Source organism: Mesoplodon mirus (assembly GCF_964341445.2).
Source record: "Mesoplodon mirus genome assembly, contig: HAP1_SCAFFOLD_1446, whole genome shotgun sequence".
Taxonomy (NCBI): Eukaryota; Metazoa; Chordata; class Mammalia; order Artiodactyla; family Ziphiidae; genus Mesoplodon; species Mesoplodon mirus.
This window is the reverse complement of record NW_028294693.1, coordinates 49,009-74,162: the sequence shown is the minus strand read 5'-3', so window position 1 is coordinate 74,162 and position 25,154 is coordinate 49,009. Positions and strand designations below refer to the sequence as shown.

The following is a 25,154-nucleotide window of genomic DNA, read 5'->3' as shown; positions in this document are numbered from 1 at the left end:
TCATTCTGACGGCTGTGAGGTGAACCATTTGTAGACTGGATTTTCATGGTTTATTAATTCCTTATGTTTAGCCTTTTTCCATGCCCTTTTTTTAAACAAAGAAGAAAGAAACAAAAAGTAAGAGAACCCAAAATGTGCATAAAATATGCCTCTTGAAATTGTCATTTTGAAATATGCACATCTTTTGAGGTTTTTGCTCTATTTAGAACCCAAGGATTTGTTTTGAGGGCACGTGTCATTTACAGGCCTGCAATTAGTTTGAATATCAAGTAACCATTAGCCCTGGGTTTAGAGCTGCTGTTGTGTGTAACGGCCACAAGGCGGCAGCATTTCTCCTTTACCAAATCTGGTTACTAGGGTAACAGAGTCTCAATGGAAGTCTTGTTCTAGGTTGTAAATTAGAATGGAATGTTCCAGGAAAGAGCCCCTTAAGTTTACGTCTCACTACTACTTATTCGTTTTTTTAATTTAATTTTTATTTTTTATCACAGCAAGTTTGATTACAATGTTTTGCTTGTGCTAGGTGTGCAAGATGTCATTGTTTTACACATATACATATATGTATTCTTCTTCGGATCCTTTTCCCATGTAGGTTATGACAGAATGTTGAGTAGTCTTCTCTTGGTATTCTGTAGGTCTTTGCTGATTATATACTTCACCTGTGTTTGTATATTCTCTGTTAACCCCAGTAACCTAAGGCATCCAATCCTTACACCTTTCCATTGGTGAAACATAAGTTTGTTTAATGAATCTGTGATTGCCTTTCTCTGTGGAAATATCTTCACTGGTATCAATTTTTAGGTAACACCTGTAAGTGATATCATACAGTATGTGTCTTTCGCTTTCTGACTTACTACAAGTTGCGTGATCACCTCTAGACTCATCTACGGTGCTCCAAACGTCGTTTCATTTTTTTCCTTGGCTAATATTCCATCTGTACCTGTACCGGTTCTTCTTTGTCCACTCATCTGTTGATGGGCTTTTTGGTTGCTTCCACGTCTTGGCTATTGTAATACGGCTTCAACGCAGATTTGCCTGTCTGTGTCTTTCCAATTGTGTCTTCTTATGTTATAGGCCCAGGAGTGGGCCCGCTCGCTCATATGGTAGCAAAATGTTTACCATGTAAAGGCACCTCCATTCTGCTCTCATTAGTGGCTCTTACCAGGTCACATCCCACTTAAAGTTGAGGGTATGCACTTCTCCGCAAACCCTTCAGCATTTATTGCTTGTAGTTTTTTGCTGAAGTTTATTCTGACTGGTGTGAGCTGGTACCTGTTTGTGGTTGGATTTGCATGCGTCTCATAACCCCTTGAAATTGAGCTTTCAGGCATGTCCTTTTTTTTTTTTTTCCTTAAAACTGTGAGTACAGCTTACCTCTTCAAATTGGTTTCTTGAAGTATGTGCCACATTTTGAAATATTCTGGCCATTACTTCCCTGAAGACATTTTGAGGGCAGGTTTCATTTACAGCCCAACAATACTTGTGCATATGAAGTGACCCTTAGCGCAGGTTTTAAAGCTGCTGTTGCAGGTAACAGGCAGAGGGCGGCAGCATTTCTGCTTTTCGCACTCTGGTAACTAGGGAAACAGACCTTCCTTCCATTGATTTCCTCGGTCATAAACTAGAGAGGAGACTTCCGGCGAAGATGGCCGAAGAGTAAGCCTCGGAGATCACCTTCCTCGCTACAGAAACACCAGAAATACAGCCACACGTGGAACAACTCCTACAGAACACCTACTGAACACTGGAAGAAGACCTCAGACCTCCGAAAAGGCAAGAAACTCCCCACGTACCTGGGTAGGGCAAAACGGAGAGATTCCCACACAGAGGATTGGTGCCGACCGCCACTCACCAGCTCGAGAGGGTTGTCTGTTCGTCCACCGGGGTGGTTGGCGTTGTAAGCTGAGGCTCGGGCTTCGGTCAGAGTGCAGGGAGAGGACTGGGGCGGGCGGCGAGAATTCAGCCTGAAGGGGGCTAATGCGCCACACCTAGTCAGGAGGGAGTCCGGGAAAACTATGGAGCTGCCGAAGAGGCAAGAGACTTTTTCTTCCGTCTTGGTTTTCTGGTGCGTGAGGAGAGGGGATTAAGCGCGCTGCTTAAAGGAGCTCCACAGACGGGCGCGAGTCGCGGCTGGAAGCGCGGAGCGCAGCGACGGGCGTGGGATGCTGTGGCTGCTGCCGCCGCCAAGAGGCCTGTGTGCGAGTGCAGATCACTGTCCACGCCGCCCTTCTGGGTGCCTGTGCAGCCAGTCACTGCCGGGGTCCTGGGATCCAGGACGGCTTCCCTGGGAGAATGCACGGTGTGCTTCGGGCTGGTGCAATGTCACGCCGGCCTCTGCCTCCGCAGGCTCACCCTGCACTCCGTGCCCCTCCCTCCCCCCCGGCCTGAGTGAGCCAGAGTCCCCAAAGTGGCTTCTCCTTTAACCCTGTCCTGTCTGAGCGAAGAACATACACCCTCCGGCGACCTATATGCACAGGCGGGGCCAAATCCAAAGCTGAGACCCAGGAGCTGTGAGAACAAAGAAGAGAAAAGGAAATCTCTCCCAGCAGCCTCAGAAGCAGCGGATTAAAGCTCCACAATCAACTTGATGTACCCTGCATCTGTGGAATACATGAATAGACAACACATCATCCCAAATTGAGGAGCCCGGAGTCAGTGCTGTGCCTCTGAGGTGGGAGAGCCAACTTCAGGACACTGGTCCACAAGAGACCTCCCAGCTCCACATAATATCAAACGGCAAAAATCTTCCAGAGATCTCCATCTCAACACCAGCACCCAGCTTCACTCAACGACCAGCAAGCTACAGTGCTGGACACCCTATGCCAAACAACTAGCAAGACAGGAACACAACGCCACCCATTAGCAGAGAGGTGGCCTAAAATCGTAAAAAGTCCGCAGACACCCCAACACACACCACCAGACGTGGACCTGCCCACCAGAAAGACAAGATCCAGCCTCACCCACCAGAACACAGGCACTAGTCCCCTCCACCAGGAAGCCTACACAACCCACTAAACCAACCTTAGCCACTGGGGACAGACACCAAAAACAACGGGAACTACGAACCGGCAGCCTGCAAAAAGGAGACCCCAAACACAGTAACATAAGCAAAATGAGAAGACAGAAAAACACACAGCAGGACAAGGAGCAAGATAAAAACCCACCAGACCTAACAAATGAAGACGTAATAGCCAGTCTACCTGAAAAAGAATTCAGAATAATGATAGTAAAGATGATTCAAGATTCTATTTCCAAGATCCAAAATCTTGGAAATAGACAAAATGCAAGAAACAGTTAACAAAGACCTAGAAGAACTAAAGATGAATCAAGCATCGATTAAAAACACAATAAATGAAATGAAAAATACTCTAGATGGGATCAATAGCAGAATAACTGAGGCAGAAAAACGGATAAGTGACCTGGAAGATAAAATAGTGGAAATAACTGATGCAGAGAAAAATAAAGAAAAAAGAATGAAAAGAACAGAGGACAATCTCAGAGACCTCTGGGACAACATTAAACGCACCAACATTCGAATTATAGGGGTTCCAGAAGAAGAAGAGAAAAAGAAAGGGGCTGAGAAAATATTGGAAGAGATTATAGTTGAAAACTTTCCTAATATGGGAAAGGAAATAGTTAATCAAGTCCAGGAGGCACAGAGAGTCCCATACAGAAGAAATCCAAGGAGAAATACGCCAAGACACATATTAATCAAACTGTCAAAAATTAAACACAAAGAAATCATATTAAAAGCAGCAAGGCAAAAACAACAAATAACACACAAGGGAATCCCCATCAGGATAACAGCTGATCTCTCAGCAGAAACTCTACAAGCCAGAAGGGAGTGGCAGGACATAATTAAAGTGATGAAGGAGAAAAACCTGCAACCAAGATTACTCTACACAGCAAGGATCTCATTCAGATTTGATGGAGAAATTAAAACCTTTACAGACAAACAAAAGCTGAGAGAGTTCAGCACCACCAAACCAGCTTTACAACAAATGCTAAAGGAACTTCTCTAGGCAAGAAACACAACAGAAGGAAAAGACCTACAATAATGAACCCAAAACAATTAAGAAAATGGGAATAGGAACATACACATCGATAATTACCTTAAATGTAAATGGACTAAATACTCCCACCAAAAGACAGATTGGCTGAATGGATACAAAAACAAGACCCATATATATGCTGTCTACAGGAGACCCACTTCAGACCTAGAGACACATACAGACTTAAAGTAAGAGGACGGAAAAAGATATTCCATGCAAATGGAAACCAAAAGAAAGCTGGAGTAGCAATTCTCATATCAGACAAAATAGACTTTAAAATAAAGACTACTAGAAGAGACAAAGAAGGACACTACATAATGATCAAGGGATCGATCCAAGAAGAAGATATAACAATTGTAAATATTTATGCACCCAACATAGGAGCACCTCAATACATAAGGCAAATACAAACAGCCATAAAAGGAGAAATCGACAGTAACACAATTATAGTAGGGGACTTTAACACCCCACTTTCACCAATGGACAGATCATCCAAAATGAAAATAAATAAGGAAACTCAAGCTTTAAATGATACATTAAACAAGATGGACTTAATTGATATTTATAGGACATTCCATCCAAAAACAACAGAATACACATTTTTCTCAAGTGCTCATGGAACATTCTCCAGGATAGATCATATCTTGGGTCACAAATCAAGCCTTGGTAAATTTAAGAAAATTGAAATTGTATCAAAGTATCTTTTCTGACCACAATGCTATGAGACTAGATATCAATTACAGGAAAAGAGCTGTGAAAAATACAAACACATGGAGGCTAAACAATACACTACTTAATAACAAAGTGATCACTGAAGAAATCAAAAAGGAAATTTAAGAATACCTAGAAAGAAATGACAATGGAGACACAACGACCCAAAACCTATGGGACGCAGCAAAAGCAGTTCTAAGAGGGAAGTTTATAGCAATACAATCCCACCTTAAGAAACAGGAAACATCTCGAATAAACAACCTAACCTTGCACCTAAAGCTATTAGAGAAAGAAGAACAAAAACATCCCAAAGTTAGCAGAAGGAAAGAAATCATAAAAATCAGATCAGAAATAAATGAAAAAGAAATGAAGGAAACGATAGTAAAGATCAATAAAACTAAAAGCTGGTTCTTTGAGAAGATAAACAAAATTGATAAACCATTAGCCAGACTCATCAAGAAAAAAGGGAGAAGACTCAAATCAATAGAATTAGAAATGAAAAAGGAGAAGTAACAACTGACACTGCAGAAATACAAAAGATCATGAGAGATTACTACAAGCAACTCTATGCCAATAAAATGGACAACCTGGAAGAAATGGACAAATTCTTAGAAATGCACAACCTGCCAAGACTGAATCAGGAAGAAATAGAAAATATGAATAGACCAATCACAAGCACTGAAAGTGAAACTGTGATTAAAAATCTTCCAACAAACAAAAGCCCAGGACCAGATGGCTTCACAGGCGAATTCTATCAAACATTTAGAGAACAGCTAACACCTATCCTTCCTTCTCAAACTCTTCGAAAATATAGCAGAGGGAGGAACACTCCCAAACTCATTCTACGAGGTCACCATCACCTTGATACCAAAACCAGGCAAGGATGTCACAAAGAAAGAAAACTACAGGCCAATATCACTGATGAACATAGATGCAAAAATCCTCAACAAAATACTAGCAAACTGAATCCAACAGCACATTAAAAGGATCATACACCATGATCAAGTGGGGTTTATTCCAGGAATGCAAGGATTCTTCAATATATGCAAATCCATCAATGTGATACACCCTATTAACAAATTGAAGGAGAAAACCCATATGATCATCTCAATAGATGCAGAGAAAGCTTTCGACAAAATTCAACACCCATTTATGATAAAAACCCTGCAGAAAGTAGGCATAGAGGGAACTTTCCTCAACATAATAAAGGCCATATATGACAAACCCACAGCCAACATTGTCCTCAATGGTGAAAAACTGAAACCATTTCCACTAAGATCAGGAACAAGACAAGGCTGCCCACTCTCACCACTCTTATTCAACATAGTTTTGGAAGTTTTAGCCACAGCAATCAGAGAAGAAAAGGAAATAAAAGGAATCCAAATTGGAAAAGAAGAAGTAAAGCTGTCACTGTTTGCAGATGACATGATACTATACATAGAGAATCCTAAAGATGCTACCAGGAAACTACTAGAGCTAATCAATGAATTTGGTAAAGTAGCAGGATATAAAATTAATGCACAGAAATCACTGGCAATCTTGTACACTAATGATGAAAAATCTGAAAATAAAATCAAGAAAACACTCCCATTTACCACTGCAACAAAAAGAATAAAATATCTAGGAATAAACCTACCTAAGGAGACAAAAGACCTGTATGCAGAAAATTATAAGACACTGATGAAAGAAATGAAAGATGATACAAATAGATGGAGAGATGTACCATGTTCTTGGATTAGAAGAATCAACATTGTGAAAACGACTCTACTACCCAAAGCAATCTACAGATTCAATGCAATCCCTATCAAACTACCACTGGCATTTTTCACAGAACTAGAACAAAAAATTTCAAAATTTGTTTGGAAAAACAAAAGACCCCGAATAGCCAAAGCAATCTTGAGAACAAAAAATGGAGCTGGAGGAATCAGGCTCCCTGACTTCAGACTATACTACAAAGCTACAGTAATCAAGACAGTGTGGTACTGGCATAAAAACAGAAAGATAGATCAGTGGATCAGGATAGAAAGCCCAGAGATAAACCCACGCACATATGGTCAACTTATCTTTCATAAAGGAGGCAGGAATGTACAGTGGAGAAAGGACAGTCTCTTCAATAAGTGGTGTTGGGAAAACTGGACAGGGACATGGAAAGCCCAGAGATAAACCCACGCACATATGGTCAACTTATCTTTGATAAAGGAGGCAGGAATGTACAGTGGAGAAAGGACAGTCTCTTCAATAAGTGGTGCTGGGAAAACTGGACAGGGACATGTAAAAGTATGAGATTAGATCATTCCCTAACACCATACACAAAAATAAGCTCAAAATGGATTAAAGACCTAAATGTAAGGCCAGAAACTATCAAACTCTTAGAGGAAAACATAGGCAGAACACTCTATGACATAAATCACAGCAAGATCGTTTTGGACCCACCTCCTAGAGAAATGGAGATAAAAACAGAGATAAACAAATGGGACCTGATGAAACTTCAAAGCTTTTGCACAGCAAAGGAAACCATAAACAAGACCAAAAGACAACCCTCAGAATGGGAGAAAATATTTGCAAATGAAGCAACTGACAAAGGATTAATCTCCAAAATTTATAAACAGCTCATGCAGCTCAATAGCAAACAAACAACCCAATCCAAAAATGGGCAGAAGACTTAAATAGGCATTTCTCCAAAGATATACAGACTGCCAACAAACACATGAAAGAATGCTCAACATCATTAATCATTAGAGAAATGCAAATCAAAACTACAATGAGATATCATCTCACACCAGTCAGAATGGTCATCATCAAGAAATCTAGAAAAAATAAATGCTGGAGAGGGTGTGGAGAAAAGGGAACACTCTTGCACTGCTGGTGGGAATGTGAATTGGTACAGCCACTATGGAGAACAGTATGGAGGTTCCTTAAAAAACTACAAATACAACTACCATATGACCCAGCAATCCCACTACTAGGCATATACCCTGAGAAAACCATAATTCAAAAAGAGACATGTACCAAAATGTTCATCGCAGCTCTATTCACAATAGCCCGGAGCTGGAAACAACCTAAGTGTCCATCATCGGATGGATGGATAAAGAAGATGTGGCACATATATACAATGGAATATTACTCAGCCATAAAAAGAAACGAAACTGAGCTATTTGTAATGAGGTGGATAGACCTAGAATCTGTCATACAGAGTGAAGTATGTCAGAAAGAGAAAGACAAATACCATATGCTAACACATATATATGGAATTTTAAAAAAATGTCATGAAGAACCTAGGGGTAAAACGGGAATAAAGACACAGACCTACTTGAGAATGGACTTGAGGATATGGGGAGGGGGAAGGGTAAGCTGTGACAAAGCGAAAGAGAGGCATGGACATATATACACTACCAAACGTAAGGTAGATAGATAGTGGGAAGCAGCCGCAGAGCACAGGGAGATCAGCTCAGTGCTTTGTGACCTCCTGGAGGGGTGGGATGGGGAGGGTGGGAGGGAGGGAGATGCATGAGGGAAGGGATGTGGGAACAGATGTATATGTATGACTGATTCACTTTGTTATAAAGCAGAAACTAATAAATAAAAAAAATCATATAAACTATGCTCTGTGATCAAAATGAAATTAAGTCAGAAATCATTATCAAAAATAAAACTTTTAAAATAAACTTTATCTTTAGAAATGAAGAAACACACTACTTGGACATTTCTTTAATCTGATTAAGGATATCTACAAAAAAACTGCAGCAAACATATTACTTAATAGTAAAATGTTGAAAGCCGTTCCTCTGATATTGGGAATAAGATAAGAAATGCCCACTGTCATATCATTCCTATCATGTTTCAAATCCTAACCTATATAAATATGCAGTAATTATCAGTACAAGTATTGGAAATAAATGTAACTGTCATTATTCAGAAATGACAAAATTATACACATTGAAAATCATTAAGATTCTACATGTATATCACTAAAATTAATATTTGCGTCTAGAATGACTGCTAGATACAAATCAAGATATGAAAGTCACTGTATTTCTAAATATACACCAGGAATAAATCCAATAAAGGATGTGCAACATCTCTACCAAAAAATATATAAATTAACAAAACTTAAAGACCTAAATAAATGGAGGGATATACCAGGTTCACAGAAATGAAATCTCAACACTGGAAATACATCAATTCTCCCCAACTTGATCTACAGATTCAGTGTAGTCCCAACAAAATCCCACAGGGCTATATGTTAAAAGGATGAATTTTACTATACGTAAAGTATACTTTTTAAAAAATGAAGGAAAAAATCCCAGCAGAAATCTTTTTGTTCATTTTTAGTAGAAATTAACAAGCAAATTCTAAAATTTGTGTGAAAATAAATGTAAAAAGGCCAAGAATGTCTCAATCTTAAAAAGTAAAACAGAACAAAGTACCCAGAACATACTATAAAACTCTAACAGTGATTATTGGTACAAGGACAGACAAACAGACCAATGGAACACAACAGTCCAAAAGCAGATCCTCTCACATATGGACACAGCTATGAACATTCTTGTACATTTCTCCTAATGAATATGAGAAAAAGATTTTTTTAGTAATGAAGAAAAAGGATGGTCTTCAATAAATAGTGTAGGTCAACTGAACATATATATGGAAAATATTGAAATCTGACTCCTACTTATACTCTGGAGTAAAAAAACTCCAGGTGGACTGAAGAATCATATGTGACAAAATAAAACTGCTAGAACAATGCATCTTTTACTTGATATTACTAATTCCACTAGCCTGGCTCAGCGCACACATAGACTACTGTGTTCCAAGAATAATTATGGGAAGAAGTATAAAAATGGTAGTTCCTGTAGGACAGCGGTTTTCAAACTTTTTGACAACAACATGCAAATATATTTAAATCAACACACACACACACCTCTAGATATATAAAAAACACGTTTCACAAAATACTTTACCACATAAGCTACGTTCTGACTTTTTTTTCTTTCTCTTTTTTTTTCTCCATTACATGCTTTAAATTCTGGCTACAGCTCACGAAAACAGTTTTAGGAACCATTAACAGGTCACAACCCATAATTTGAAAACAATGCTTTGGGAAACCAGAGAAGAAATATGACTTTGGTCTAGGATGGTATGGTAAACTCTTTGGAGAGAACTTTAAGCTAGGATTTTTGAGTAGGACTTAAAGTAGTGTAGAAGTATTTAAATATAAAGTGACTTGTCCAAGGTCACGTGTTTATAATAAATGACAAACAAAACCTGGAGTAAAACAGGTTTTCCCATTCTAAGGCTAATGTTCTTTCCATTACACAAAACAGTTTTTCATTAATATACACACACACACACATATCTGAGAAAAGTACAATAATTCTAAGTTCATCTGCACACAAATTAAGAAAGATTTTATATACATTTTACAAATATTTTAATTTACTTATTTTATAAGTAGCAATTGTGGAAGCAACTGCTTATAGAAAAGGCTGATTTGTGTTATATTAAGTTTAAACAAGAAAGTTAATTTTTATTATGCTTTTATCAAAATATTTTTCTTTCTCTCCAGAAGCTGATAAACTGTATTAATTTTACACAAAACTTTTTATTAAAAACAGTGACAAGGAGAAATCAATTCTCCCATTTAAAGAATTAATCTTGAGACTTCCATGGTGGCACAGTGGTTAAGAATCCGCCTGCCGATGCAGGGGACACGGGTTCAAGCCCTGGTCCAGGAAGATCCCACATGCCGCGGAGCAACTAAGCCTGTGTGTCACAACTACGGAGCCTGCACTCTAGAGTTCGCGAGCTACAACTACTGAGCCCGAATGCCATAACTAGTGAAGCCTGCGTGCCTAGAGTCCATGCTCCACAACAAGAGAGGCCACCACAATAAGAAGCCCACGCACCGCAAGGAAGAGTAGCTCCCGCTCGCCGCAACTAGAGAAAGCCCGTGCACAGCAACAAAGACCCAACACAGCCATAAATAAATAAATAAACAATTTTTTTAAAAAAATAAAGAATTAATTAATCTCAAAACTAGTTACCTTATTGAGTTTCTTAAATATTTTGAGGGACACCCAGAATAAATTAACAAGCTCTTTCCATTACAAAGCTTATATTCTGATAAACACTTAAGACAAAATAATTCAATTAACATTACAATATGACTAAAACACATTAAAACCTTCTATATTATCAAGAGCTCTATCCAGCTATCATAGAAATGAATAGAAATGACTTACGGTTGCATCGTTTTTGCACAAATCGCAATTTGCAAGCTGTTCTGTAAGTTGATAGTTGTATGACATCAAAATTCTGAACACCTGAAAAGGGGCAAATAAAAAATCTTCAACTAGATTTACCATTTAATTTCCACATGCTGGGGAAGTGACTCTATTCCATTGTGTTGGCACGGTCTATACATAACATGTCAACAAGGCCCTCTTTGGATAAAACACAAAGTGGGGAAGAAGGGTTAAAAATGCTTTCTGTGTGCCCGCTCCATGCCAAGCACGATGCCAGCAGTTTTGCCTATATCATCCTGTCTGCCAGCCTAAGAAAACTCTGAGGGGAGGACCACTCATGACTTGAGTGAATGAACTACGTATTCTGCAAAATGAAGAAAAGTGGTATAGCAGGGAAGACCCTAGCCTAGAGTCAGGAAAGCTAAATTCCAGCTCCAGTCTGACCACCAACCATAGGACATGACCATGGCCATGTTACATCCCTTCTTCTCAGCCTCAGTGTCCTCATCTATAAAATGAGGGAACTGAACCAGCTGATCTCTAAGTTCCCCTTCCAGGTCTGTGGCAGCCTGTGTTTTTCAAAAAAGGGACACAACAGTATTTCCAGACCAGTATTTTTATGTGCCTCTAGTATGCTGCCCCTCCCCATCAAGAACTAAAGATTATTTCCCTCCACTTGCACCTGAGGACACTGTGACTGCCTCAATGAATCGAGTGTGGCAGAGGAACACTGCCTGACTTCTGAAGATGGGCAATAAAATGTGGGACAGCTTGTCTGTGCTCTCACTCTCTCAGAATGCTTGCCCTAGGAACCTGGACACCATTGCTGTGAAGAAGCCCAAACTAGCTGATATGGAGAAACCACACAGAGACACCGATACCAAGAGAAACTGAGTCTATCAGCTGAAAGTCAGTAGCAATTACCAAACATGTAAGTGAGCAAGGCAACAAATGATCCAGCCCTGAGTCTCTGAGTCTTCCAATGGAGGCCTGAGACATCATGCAGCAAAGTCAAGACATAAGCACTGGATGCTGTTCTAATTTTAGACTCCAAAAAGGTATAAACAAAATAAATGACTGTTTGGGGATAAGTAATATATAGCCATAGTAACTAGAACAAAGCCTAAATTATATGAATCTATAAATCAAATTTTGTTTTCATTTCAAAATTTGCTGTAACTCTCCTTGAATTTTAAGGCCACTTCAGGGAACTCTGGCCTCCAGCACCATTTGTTCAAAATACTATTTTTCTTCATTAAATGGTCTTGGTATCCTTGTGAAAAATCAAGTGACCACAGATGCATGGGTTTAATTTTTAACTTGCAATTCTATCCCACTGATTATATGTCTATTCTTATGCCAGTACCACACAATCTGGATTATTGTGGCTTTGTAGTTCTCAAATTCGGAAGTGTGAGTCTTCCAACTTTGTTCTCTTTTGAGACTGTTTTGGCTACTCTGGGTCGAATTTCCATATGAATTTTAGGATCAGCCCATCCATTTCCTCAAAAAAGCCAGTTTTTTTATGAGGACTGCAATGAGTTTGTGGATCAATTTAGGGAATACTGCCATCGTAATGATAAAGCTTCTGATCCTTTAATACAGGATATCTTTCCATTTATTTAGTTTAATTAATTATTTAATTTAATTAATTTAGTTTAATTTCTTTCAACAGTGTTTTGTAGTTTTCAGAGTATAAGTTTTACACTTCTTTTGTTAAATTTATTCAGTCTGATTTTCTTTTACTCATTTAGTTTCTACACTACTATCTCAGCCTAAATATTTTAAATTGGAGCCATTAAATATTAATTATTCAAAACCAAACCAATAATTTTAAGAAAGAATGTCAACACATGTCCAAGAACATTTAATAAATAACCCGTCATTAAATCACTGCAGGTAATTTTAATGTCTAAACATTTATTTCTATGAAATATTTTAATGAGAAACACTGATAAAACGAATGTTAACAGCTAGGAAAGGAAAGTTCCGCCCCCATCTGATCAAACAGAAACATTACTTATCTGATTGATCAGACTTCTGCAGGGTATTTATTAGGCCATGTTTGCTACTGGAAAAGTAACTACAGAAAAAAGGTAGTGCACCTGGTATAACTCACTCTTTTCAGACTCCTTCTCCAGTGCAGAGTCAGATTTGTCACCACAAAAGATGAAATAGAGCAGATATCACACAAGTCCAAGGCTAACTAGTTTAGGAAAATAGGAAACTCCAAATGCTTCAGACCAGTTTGCCAGAAATCTCTACACTGAAGTTTCAGGAACTAGTCAAGAATCAAGTATCACTCTGCTTTCCTTTGCCAGTCTGATCCTTGTGAAAATACATCACTCTAAATGTACTGAGGAAAATGTACAGAGAGCAGTGGGATGTTACAGGATTCAGAAATTCTAAGAAGTCCTGGCCAGAGCAACATTTTTAAAAAATCTAATAGCAGTCCAAATCCAAAAATAATTTCTAGGGCTTCCCTGGTGGCGCAGTGGTTGAGAGTCTGCCTGCCGATGCAGGGGAAACGGGTTCGTGCCCCGGTCCGGGAAGATCCCACATGCCGCGGAGTGCCTGGGCCCGTGAGCCATGGCCGCTGAGCCTGCGCATACGGAGCCTGTGCTCTGCAACGGGAGGGGCCACAACAGTGAGAGGCCCGCGTATAGCAAAAAAATAAAAAATAAAAAATAAAAAAAAATAATAATTTCTAAAAGTTAAGATATAATTAATAACCTTAGAGCTTTATTAAAATCTTACTGTACCAATATTCAACCAAACTTCCCATATGTTTCCCTTCTTCTGGAGCAGTCATCTTCCCTGATTTATATAAGGAGAATCCTCATACAGTGCCTAAGAATAGGCTTCACCTTTTTAATACTTCCCCTATGTAAATGTCACATTAATTTCCTGATCAGAAAATATGGTATTTTGGCAAATACGAAATAGAAAAGCCCCCAGTGAAGAAACTGAAATGACTAGAATATCACTTTGGGAATTCTGAACTAGAAATGATTACTCTTCATTATCATTCATTTCAAGAATATTTCATTAAAAGAAATACAATAAAATGTCATTTTTATACTAACGTCAGACAATGTTTCAACCCCACCCAGAAATTACAGAGGTTTTCCCTGGTGGTGCAGGGGTTGAGAATCCTCCTGCCAATGCAGGGGACACAGGTTTGAGCCCTGGTCTGGGAATATCCCACATGCGGCAGAGCAACGAAGCCTGTGTGCCACAACTACTGAAGCCCGTGCACCTAGAGCCCATGCTCCACAACAAGAGAAGCCACTGCAATCAGAAGCCCATACACCGCAACAAAGAACAGTCCCTGCTCACGGCAACTACAGAAAGCCTGCGTGCAGCAAGAAGACCCAACGCAACCAAAAATTAATTATTTAATTATTTAAATTTTAAAAAACAAAAGATCTTAGAGGAAAACATAGGCAGAACACTCTATGACATAAATCTCAGCAAGATCCTTTTTGCCCCACCTCCTAGAGAAATAAAAACAAAAATAAACAAATGGGACCTAATGAAACTTCAAAGCTTTTGCACAGCAAAGGAAACCATAAACAAGACCAAAAGACAACCCTCAGAATGGGAGAAAATATTTGCAAATGAAGCAACTGACAAAGGATTAATCTCCAAAATTTATAAACAGCTCATGCAGCTCAATAGCAAACAAACAACCCAATCCAAAAATGGGCAGAAGACTTAAATAGGCATTTCTCCAAAGATATACAGACTGCCAACAAACACATGAAAGAATGCTCAACATCATTAATCATTAGAGAAATGCAAATCAAAACTACAATGAGATATCATCTCACACCAGTCAGAATGGTCATCATCAAGAAATCTAGAAAAAATAAATGCTGGAGAGGGTGTGGAGAAAAGGGAACCCTCTTGCACTGCTGGTGGGAATGTGAATTGGTACAGCCACTATGGAGAACAGTATGGAGGTTCCTTAAAAAACTACAAATACAACTACCATATGACCCAGCAATCCCACTACTAGGCATATACCCTGAGAAAACCATAATTCAAAACGAGACATGTACCAAAATGTTCATTGCAGCTCTATTCACAATAGCGTGGAGCTGGAAGCAACCTAAGTGTCCATCATCGGATGAATGGATAAAGAAGATGTGGTACATATATACAATGGAATACTACTCAGCCATAAAAAGAAACGAAACTGAGCTATTTGTAATGAGGTGGATAGACCTAGAGTCTGTCATACAGAGTGAAGTAAGTCAGAAAGAGAAAGACAAATACTGTATGCTAACACATATATATGGAATTTTTTAAAAAATGTCATGAAGAACCTTGGGGTAAAACAGGAATAAAGACACAGACCTACTTGAGAATGGACTTGAGGATATGGGGAGGGGGAAGGGTAAGCTGTGACAAAGCGAAAGAGAGGCATGGACATATATACACTACCAAACGTAAGGTAGATAGATAGTGGGAAGCAGCCGCAGAGCACAGGGAGATCAGCTCAGTGCTTTGTGACCTCCTGGAGGGGTGGGATGGGGAGGGTGGGAGGGAGGGAGATGCATGAGGGAAGGGATGTGGGAACAGACGTATATGTATGACTGATTCACTTTGTTATAAAGCAGAAACTAATAATAAAAATAAAAAAATTTAAAAAAAGAAAAGAAATGATACAGAGAGCCCTAACTAAATATCCAGGCAGAACGCTGGCCCCAGTTAGAAAGCCCAGTGAAATTCGTGAACAGACAGGGAACCAATGGGACACTGGGTACCCAAGAGGTACAGGAGAAAGATAGGGAAAGGATAAGAAAGGATTAAGCCTTCTATGCACTTTGTGGCTCTCCTTATTCGAGAGAATGGGATATGAATGTTCTATAGTATAACCAAATCCCAAGGAAAGCAAAGAGTCAAATGTGGAAGGGTTTTATTGTATCTGTTTGTATCAGAAGCTTATATCAAAATCTCCAGGGGAGGAAGCTGAAATCTTCATTCTTAACAAATGCCCTTAAAGAGTCTTATAATCAACCTAGTTTTGGGAAACATAGGACTACCCAACTCAACTTAAAGGTCTAGGTCATGCACCTCTCACATTTTACCTCACACTCAACTCCAATCAGTCTGGACTACCTATAATTACCCAAACATACCAGGTCCCGTCACCTCTGGGCCTTGGTAAGTGATAGTGCCCCAGCCCTTCCTTCACCACATTATTGGGCTGACTCAGCCAAGACATCACGTCCTCCCAGATTCCTTCCTGGACCCCCCTTGCTCCCCCCATCATGGCTCCTACTGCGCTATCATCCCTTGTTCCCACATCCAGGAAAACAAGATCCATGAAGGCAGAGACCATTTTACTGTTGTATTATTCATTACTATATGTCCCAAAGTAGGAATAAAACTAGCACCTAAATATTTATTGAATGAATAAATAACCGAAAACTGGGAAGTTCTGGGTTGTCTGGTATAAAAAAGGCTTTTTCCCAAAAATATACAAAGTAAGGTCAAAAGGATATACCACTGCAGACACCAGCAAGGAAAGGCTCCTGGACGGAGATGATAAAAGTAGTGGGGAAGCCAATTCCTCTTCCTGTGTAAACATGTTGATGCTTTTAACTGTCTTCAGGTAGGGCAGAGCACTCCAAACTGTGTTCCAGGAAGCCATGGGATTTGACGGAGGTGCTCAGCAGACTAATGAGAGGCCTAAGGAAGTAAATGGACTTTGTTGACAATCGAATCTAACTGGGGAGATGAGGAGGAAGGAAGGAGAAAGGGGAGGAGAGATTATAAATCTAATAAATGTAAGTACAGTAACAGTTCTGAATTGTCTGAAAACTTTCACAAGCACTTCTAATTAGGAAAAAAAATTTTCAAAAAAATATTAGTCTGAATAAGCAACAAATATGAACACGAATGACTTCCTCATTTTTTTCTTGGCAGTACAATTAAAAACCCTAGGGACCAAAGATGAAGCCAGAGGTCCCAGCAGAGAGGAAGGTACAGATAAACCAAGATCACTGAAGGGTGACTCTCTCAGTGGGTGAACTAGGAAAAAAAGTTTAAAAATCCCACAAAAGGAAATGGCTGTGACACATGCCTGGCTCCACCAAGATCTGGATTTAAATTTTTGTAAATAATGGCAAACAAAGAAAGTGATAACCAAATAGGTTGGATAAAACAAAAATGGATTACAAAAGATAAAAATAAAGTCTAATATGTGGAGTTCAAAAGATAATACAAAAAGAGCATATATTTCATAAAGGAGGTACTCTAACACATTCTAATAATATTCTTGTATTACTTTGAACAAAGTTATAAATATTGATATGATCTGGGCTTCATTTTTTTTTACATCTTTATTGGAGTGTAATTGCTTTACAACGGTGTGTTAGTTTCTGCTTTATAACAAAGTGAATTAGTTATACATATACATATGTTCCCAAATCTCTTCCCTCTTGCATCTCCCTCCCTCCCACCCTCCCTATCCCACACCTCTAGGTGTTCACAAAGCACGGAGCTGATCTCCCTGTGCTATGTGGCTGCTTCCCACTAGCTATCGATTTTACATTTGGTAGTGTATATATGTCCATGTCACTCTCTCACTTTGTCACAGCTTACCCTTCCCCCTCCCCATATCCTCAAGTCCATTCTCTAGTAGGTCTGTGTCTTTATTCCTGTTTTACCCCTAGGTTCTTCATGACATTTTTCTTTTTCTTAAATTCCATATATATGTGTTAGCATACGGTATTTGTCTTTCTCTTTCTGACTTACTTCACTCTGTATGACAGACTCTAGGTCCATCCACCTCATTACAAATAGCTCAATTTCGTTTCTTTTTATGGCTAATATTCCATTGTATATATGTGCCACGTCTTCTTTATCCATTCATCCGATGATGGACACTTAGGTTGCTTCCAGCTCCTGGCTCTTGTAAATAGAGCTGCAATGAACATTTTGGTACATGTCTCGTTTTGAATTATGGTTTTCTCAGGGTATATGCCTAGTAGTGGGATTGCTGGGTCATATGGTAGTTGTATTTGTAGTTTTTTAAGGAACCTCCATACTGTTCTCCATAGTGGCTGTACCAATTCACATTTCCACCAGCAGTGCAAGAGTGTTCCCTTTTCTCCACACCCTCTCCAGCATTTATTGTTTCTAGGTTTTTTGATGATGGCCATTCTGACTGGTGTGAGATGATATCTCATTGTAGTTTTGATTTGCATTTCTCTAATGATTGATGATGTTGAGCATTCTTTCATGTGTTTGTTGGCAGTCTGTGTATCTTCTTTGGAGAAATGTCTATTTAGGTCTTCTGCCCATTTTTGGATTGGGTTGTTTGTTTTTTTGTTATTGAGCTGCATGTTATTGAGCTGCTTGTAAATTTTGGAGATTAATCCTCTGTCAGTTGCTTCATTTGCAAATATTTTCTCCCATTCTGAGGGTTGTCTTTTGGTCTTGTTTATGGTTTCCTTTGCTGTGCAAAAGCTTTGCAGTTTCATTAGGTCCCATTTGTTTATTTTTGTTTTTATTTCCATTTCTCTAGGAGGTGGGTCAAAAGGGATCTTGCTGAGATTTATGTCATAGAGTGTTCTGCCTATGTTTTCCTCTAAGAGTGTGATAGTTTCTGGCCTTACATTTAGGTCTTTAATTCATATGGGCTTCATTTTAATTGATGTTAAAATTTCTGGAGTAACCACAAAAAGAACAGAAAAAGAACATACAACTCACAACTAAGTAGAGGGAAAAAGTAGAATGGAGGGAAGCTCAATTTATCTAATAGAAGTCAAGGAAGGAGGGAAAAAAACAGAGAAAGGACAAAACTGAAGCACAGAATAAAATGGAAGAAAAATGAAACATATCAGTATTTATAAAAAAGGTTAAACAGAATAAAGTCTTCAGTGAAAAAGCCAAAATTGTCACAATGGTTGTTTTGGTTTTTTTTTTAAAATAATCTAACTTATGCTGTTTACAAGAGATACATATATAACATAAGGATACAGGGGAAAAAATTAAAGAATAAATGGATATATACTGAAAAATCTACAAACAACAAATACTGGAGAGGGTGTGGAGAATAGGGAACCCTCTTGCACTGTTGGTGGGAACGTAAATTGATACAGCCACTAAGGAGAACACTATGGAGGTTCCTCAAAAAACATAGAACTACCATACAACCCAGCAATCCCACTACTGGGCATATAACCTCAGAACACCATAATTCAAAAAGAGTCATCTACCACAATGTTCACTGCAGCTCTATTTACAACAGCCAGGACATGGAAGCAAGGAAGCAACCTAAGTGTCCATCGACAGATGAATGGATAAAGAAGATGTGGCACATATATACAATGGAATATTACTCAGCCATAATAACAAACGAAATTGAGTTATTTGTAGTGAGGTGGATGGACCTAGAGACTGTCATACAGAGTGAAGTAAGTCAGAAAAAGAAAAACAAATACCATATGCTAACACATATATATGGAATCTAAAAAAAAAAGGTTCTGAGGAACCTAGGGGCAGTACAGGGATAAAGATGCAGACATAGAGAGTGGACTTGAAGACAGGGGGAGGGGGAAGGGTAAGCTGTGACAAAGTGAGAGAGTGGCATGGACATATGTACACTACCAAATATAAAATTGATAGCTAGTGGGAAGCAGCCACATAGCACAGGGAGATCAGCTCGGTGCTTTGTGACCACCTAGAGGGGTGGGATAGGGAGGGTGGGAGGGAGGCGCAAGAGGGAGGAGATATGGGGATATATGTACACGTATAGCTGATTCACTTTGTTATACTGCAGAAACTAACACACCATTGTAAAGCAATTATACTCCAATAAAGATGTTAAAAGAATAAAAAATTAAAAATAAAAAAGATATATACTGTACTAGGCATGCTAACCAAAAGAAAGCTGGTATAGATATATTAATATACAACAAAACAAACTGAAGCAAAAAAGCATTACTAGAAAAAAAAGTTTACCTATATAATAATAAAAGATTCAATTTTCCAGGTAGACAGAACATTTTAATATATATGCATCTAAGAACAAAAGCTTCAAAACACTGACAGAACTACAGGGGGGAAATTTTAAATCCATGATCAAAGCAGAGATTTCCAGTAATTAAGATCAAGCAGTCAAATCAGAAAGGACAAAAAGATTTTAATAAAACATAACAAGCTTGATCTAGATAATACAGAAATCATACACATTATTTTCAAGCACTCATGGAATATTTAGAAAAACATATAAATATCAACAAATACAAAGATTCTAGAACATCCCTCACTCCCTGACCCATAATCCCATTAAGCTAAATATCTTTGTTATTAAAACATTCATTTACAAATTTAAAAGGATACTTCTCATTAATCTACAACAGAAATTAAAAAACAGAGATCTGATAATGAAAATAGTATATATCAGAACACATGTAATACAAAAACAGAAAATCACAGAAAAGTATATTCTTCAATGCTTACATAAGAAAAAAAAAAGTCTGAAAATAAATGGCCTACGTTAGAAAAAGAAAAATAGAACTGCCTAAAGTAGAAAGAAGAAAATAATAAACCATGTAATAGCATGAAATAATGACACAGAAAACAAAGGTACATAGAGAGGACCAATAAAGCCAAAGTTCCTTGAGAAGACCGATAAAAGGGACAAACTTCTGGAAAAGGAAAAATTCTGGAATCTCTGAGCATGGAGGCCTGGCATCAAGTATTTTGTAGACTCATCTAGAAAGTTTTTACTTTAGCACCAGAGTTGAGAGATTATCACCTTTCCTTTTTCTTAGTAATGTTAAATCATGTAAAAATCATAAACTATCAAATTATTTGTACATAATTTATTCCACTCCTCCTTTAATAAATATTTATTGAATTGCTGGGCCTACCATGATAAATACATGTGATTCTTACTTTCATGGTGCTTACAGTCCAGAAGATAAAACATTAAGCAAAGAAAGAACAAACTGATTTCATCAGTGTTCAAAATAGGAAATTAAAAGATACTGTCTAAAAATAAAAAGACTTAAGAATACTACTGAAAGGCACAACAATAAAGGTTACACAAGATAAAAAACACAACCTAACTAAACTATTAAATTACTATGACCGCTTTCATGCTACAACAGCAGAGTTGAGTAGCTATGACACAGAACTCATCATATGGCCTGCAAATCCTAAAATATTTACTTTTTGGCTCTTTAAGAAAGACTACTGGCCCCAGAATTATGTATGTTAAGGAGAAATATATTATATGTCACTGTATCATCTCAAGAGAAGCAGAAAACAACTGATAAAATTCTATACTCATTCATGATTTAAAGAAAATAACAGTAATAACTCTTGGTAAATTAGGACAGAAAAGTAGATCCTTCACCTGATGAAGGGTACAAAACCTACAATAAATATCATTTTAATAGTGAAATATTACATCTATTCCCATTCAAGTCAAAAACAAGACAAGAATGCCTGCTATCCTCCCAACTCTTAAATATAATATCTGAGGTCCTAACCAGTACAGTAGGTCATGAAAAAGAGGTATAAGGATTGCAAAAGTAAGAGTCAAAATGGCCTTTCTTTAAAAATAATGCAGTTCCATAGAAAGTACACCACCAAGAATGTACCTAATGTACCAAGAACCCTAATGTAAACCATAGACTTTGAGTGATTATGATGTGTCAGTGTAGGTCCATCAGTTGTAATGGACGTGACACTCTGGTGTGGGTGCTAATAGTGGGGGAGACCATGCAGTGTCAGGGCAGGGGCTATTATGAGATAGCTCTGTTCCTTCCTCTTTAATTTGGCTATGTACCTAAAACTGCTCTAAAAAAATAAAGTCTTTTTAAAAAATGATGTACATGTAGTTACCTACCTAAGCAGAAGTCTAAACATTAAGACTAATAAAAGAGTGGAGAATGATCATTGGATTCAAAACTGACACACTAAAATCAACCCAACACCTAGATGATACGGCCAAGTCATAAGGCTGGCAAATGGTGATTTCTGCATCCTCAGAAAGTAATTATAACGCAGATTTGGGGTGATGTTGGAAATGAGAGTGGGGCTTCCCACAGCAGATACCATTGCCACCAATGCAATTCCTCCTGTGAAGAAACAGACGAGGCTCAAGAAGCCATACCCACCAAACATCTCCCAGACTGTTCATATCCTTGAGTTTGTTACAGAGAATGGTAATTTATATGAAGTTTGCATGTCAGTGATAATATTCACTAAGTAGTAAACCCAATTCTTTGCAGAATACCCAATTTCTACTTCAAATATCTACCCCAGTCATGCTCTCTCACATGCCCATGTGAGTGCACCCCGGGTAATTCTTAGTATGAGGAATTATTATTTATTTGGTTTCCATTTTTGTCGGTTTCCCTTTTAAAATGTAAGTGGTATGAGTGAAGTCAGGGACTCTGTTTTGTTCTCCCCTATAATCCTAGCACCTAGAATGGTGCCTGGAATGTAACAGATTCTCAGTAAATGTGTTAAAAATTAAATGAAAAGATGGTCCTTTTGCTGAGTCTGGAAGGGTAGGCAGGAACAACAAGCCAGATGAAGGTGAAGGCAACCCCATAAGCAACAGCACAGGGATATGGAAAACACGATCTATCTTGGGGAAAGCCAGTTCAGAATTGCTGGGAAATGAGACACAAGGCATGTGATGGAAACTGGGAACGAAGAAAAAGAGTCCAGAAGGGCCTCGTCTGGCACACTGCGGAGCTTGGGCTTTCTCAGGACCGTGATGACGAGCCCTGAAGGGATTTAAGAAGGAAGTAACCTAGAATAAATCTGGGTTCAATCTGGCAGCATCAGAGATCACCGATTTGAGAGTGTCAAGACTGAAGGAAAGGATCAGAAACCAATTGTTTTAGTTTAGAAAAGTAACAAGGATAAAAATATTAATAATAAACACAGCTTAATGCCACTGAACTGCATATTTATAAATGGTTAAAATAAATATGATTTATGTATATTTTACCACAATAAAAATAAAGAGGAATAAAAGAAAACCCACAGCTAACCACATTAAATACCTACTTTTCTGGGAAAAGAATGTGCTAAGTGCTTTAGTCACATTATCTCATTTAATCTTCATGATAGTTCTATGAAGTAGGTACAATTCCCATTTTATGGATGAAGAAACTGTAGCACAGAGAGAGAAGGTAACTTGCCCAAGGTTACACAGCCAAGCAATGAGGGAGCCTAGATCCAAACCCAGGCAGTCTGACTGCAGAGCCTGGATTCAACACCATCATGGTATGAGGAACAGACAGATTCAAGACTCACTTTTGAGGGAACACTCAGCTGCACTTTGCCATTTCCTTGGAGGTGAAAGGTGAGGTGGAGAGAAGTGACTCCAAGCTGTCTGGCTTAGATGACTAGCAGTTAGCGACTCAGAGCTACAAAAGTCCTTAAAGGTCAGCCAGACCAATTGCCTAACCAATGCCAAAAATTTCTTTTCCTCTTTTAACAAACAGTTATCTAGGCTACGCCTGGCAGGACAACGTAGGTCTGAGTTGAGTCAAACTCTGCCTCCCATTACTAAGACTCTAAAGACTTAAAATAGCTTGATAGTTGGAAGGGTCTTCTGAGACTTGATCTGCTGATTTTCACTCTGTGGTAGGTAGAATTCTAGAATTCTACAACTACCTCAGGGGCCATCTCAAGCCGACTCCTACTTCCCCCCCTGGCTTCAGCCAAGAAGAATGAATTTTATGACACTCATGTTGAAGGTCCTTGTAAGGAGCACAGTGCTTTTAAAAGGTTTCACAATCATTGGTACAGGCTAATAACCTTATTTCCTGGCTAAGGAATTTGAGGTCCACCAAGTATGAACGCACTGGTCAAGGTCACTTGTTCAAGGTCACACAGACAAGCAATCGCAAAACAAAACAATCCTTCAAATACTGGGAACTGCCCTACTCTTCCTGGCCATCTATTTCTTTGTTTGAGTTTCATATAAGAAACATATAAGAATATAGGAAGGGGCTTCCCTGGTGGCGCAGTGGTTGAGAATCTGCCTGCCAATGCAGGGGACATGGGTTCGAGCCCTGGTCTGGGAAGATCCCACATGCCACGGAGCAACTGGGCCTGTGAGCCACAGCTACTGAGCCTGCGCATCTGGAGCCTGTGCTCCGCAACAAGAGAGGCCGAGAGAGTGAGAGGCCCGTGAACCGCGATGAAGAGTGGCCCCCGCTCGCCGCAACTAGAGAAAGCCCTCCCACAGAAACGAAGACCCAACACAGCCAAAAATAAATAAATAAATTTATATATATATAAAAAGAATATAGGAATATATGAGAATAAGTAAGAATACATCAATGTAAGAATTTTTTAACAGATTTCAAAGGGTATATAGTAAAGTACTACACCAAAATACACATTCCTGCTTTTACTTTTTCCTACAGCTCTAAGTGTTTCCTAACACTTAATCCTTGCTACCTTAGAATCTTTATCTAGTGTAAGGTAATTTACACAATATAATGTATTAATTATTTATCACCACCTGCAATCTCATGGTAACAATGGAGTTACAGCAAGAAGTCTAAATTGACTGGCATGCCTTAAACTCACAGATATTTTAGGTAACATTTCTGCCTTTTTATTTATGACCTTGAAGAAAGCAATTCAAGTCAATTCAATTCAAATATATGCTCTGGCTTGGTGTCCTCCAACTGCACGATTCTTTAACTCCCATTCTTCCCTTTCTAAAGCTTATAACATAAAACTTCTGATTAATGCTATGACTTGATCGGGAATAAAAAAAAAAAACATTCCCACACATACAAACAGGATTCCAGAAGCAGTCAAGACTCACGCATTTCTATGAACAGCTGCCTCTTCTCTGCCATGGTCTTCTGCTTGTTCCCACTTTCCTCAATCATCCTAGAGACAAAGAAGGATACAGTAAACCAATGTGTAATTTGACAATTCCACCAAGTGCTTATCAGTCTGTTGTGAAGAAGTACAGGAAACCAAGCTGTGTATGCACACATTAAAAGGATATCAGTAAAAATAAAGTAGAAACCCGATACAGAAAAAAACAAACTGTTGTCCCTTTATTCGATAGCTTCTAAAATATTATAAAGTCAATACTTAAATGAGCTCATACACTTGCTTCCTGTGCTGAAAA

General features: G+C 38.6%; 1 long non-coding RNA gene across 1 annotated transcript; it reads right to left on the bottom strand.

Moving 5' to 3' along the window:
* Window positions 1-2,255: 2,255 nt before the first annotated feature.
* Window positions 2,256-24,908, bottom strand: LOC309798036. Its single transcript, XR_014292923.1, has 3 exons — window positions 24,840-24,908; window positions 11,006-11,086; window positions 2,256-2,284 (listed from the first exon to the last, which is right to left on the bottom strand). It is a non-coding gene; the product is annotated as an uncharacterized lncRNA (long non-coding RNA).
* Window positions 24,909-25,154: the final 246 nt, after the last annotated feature.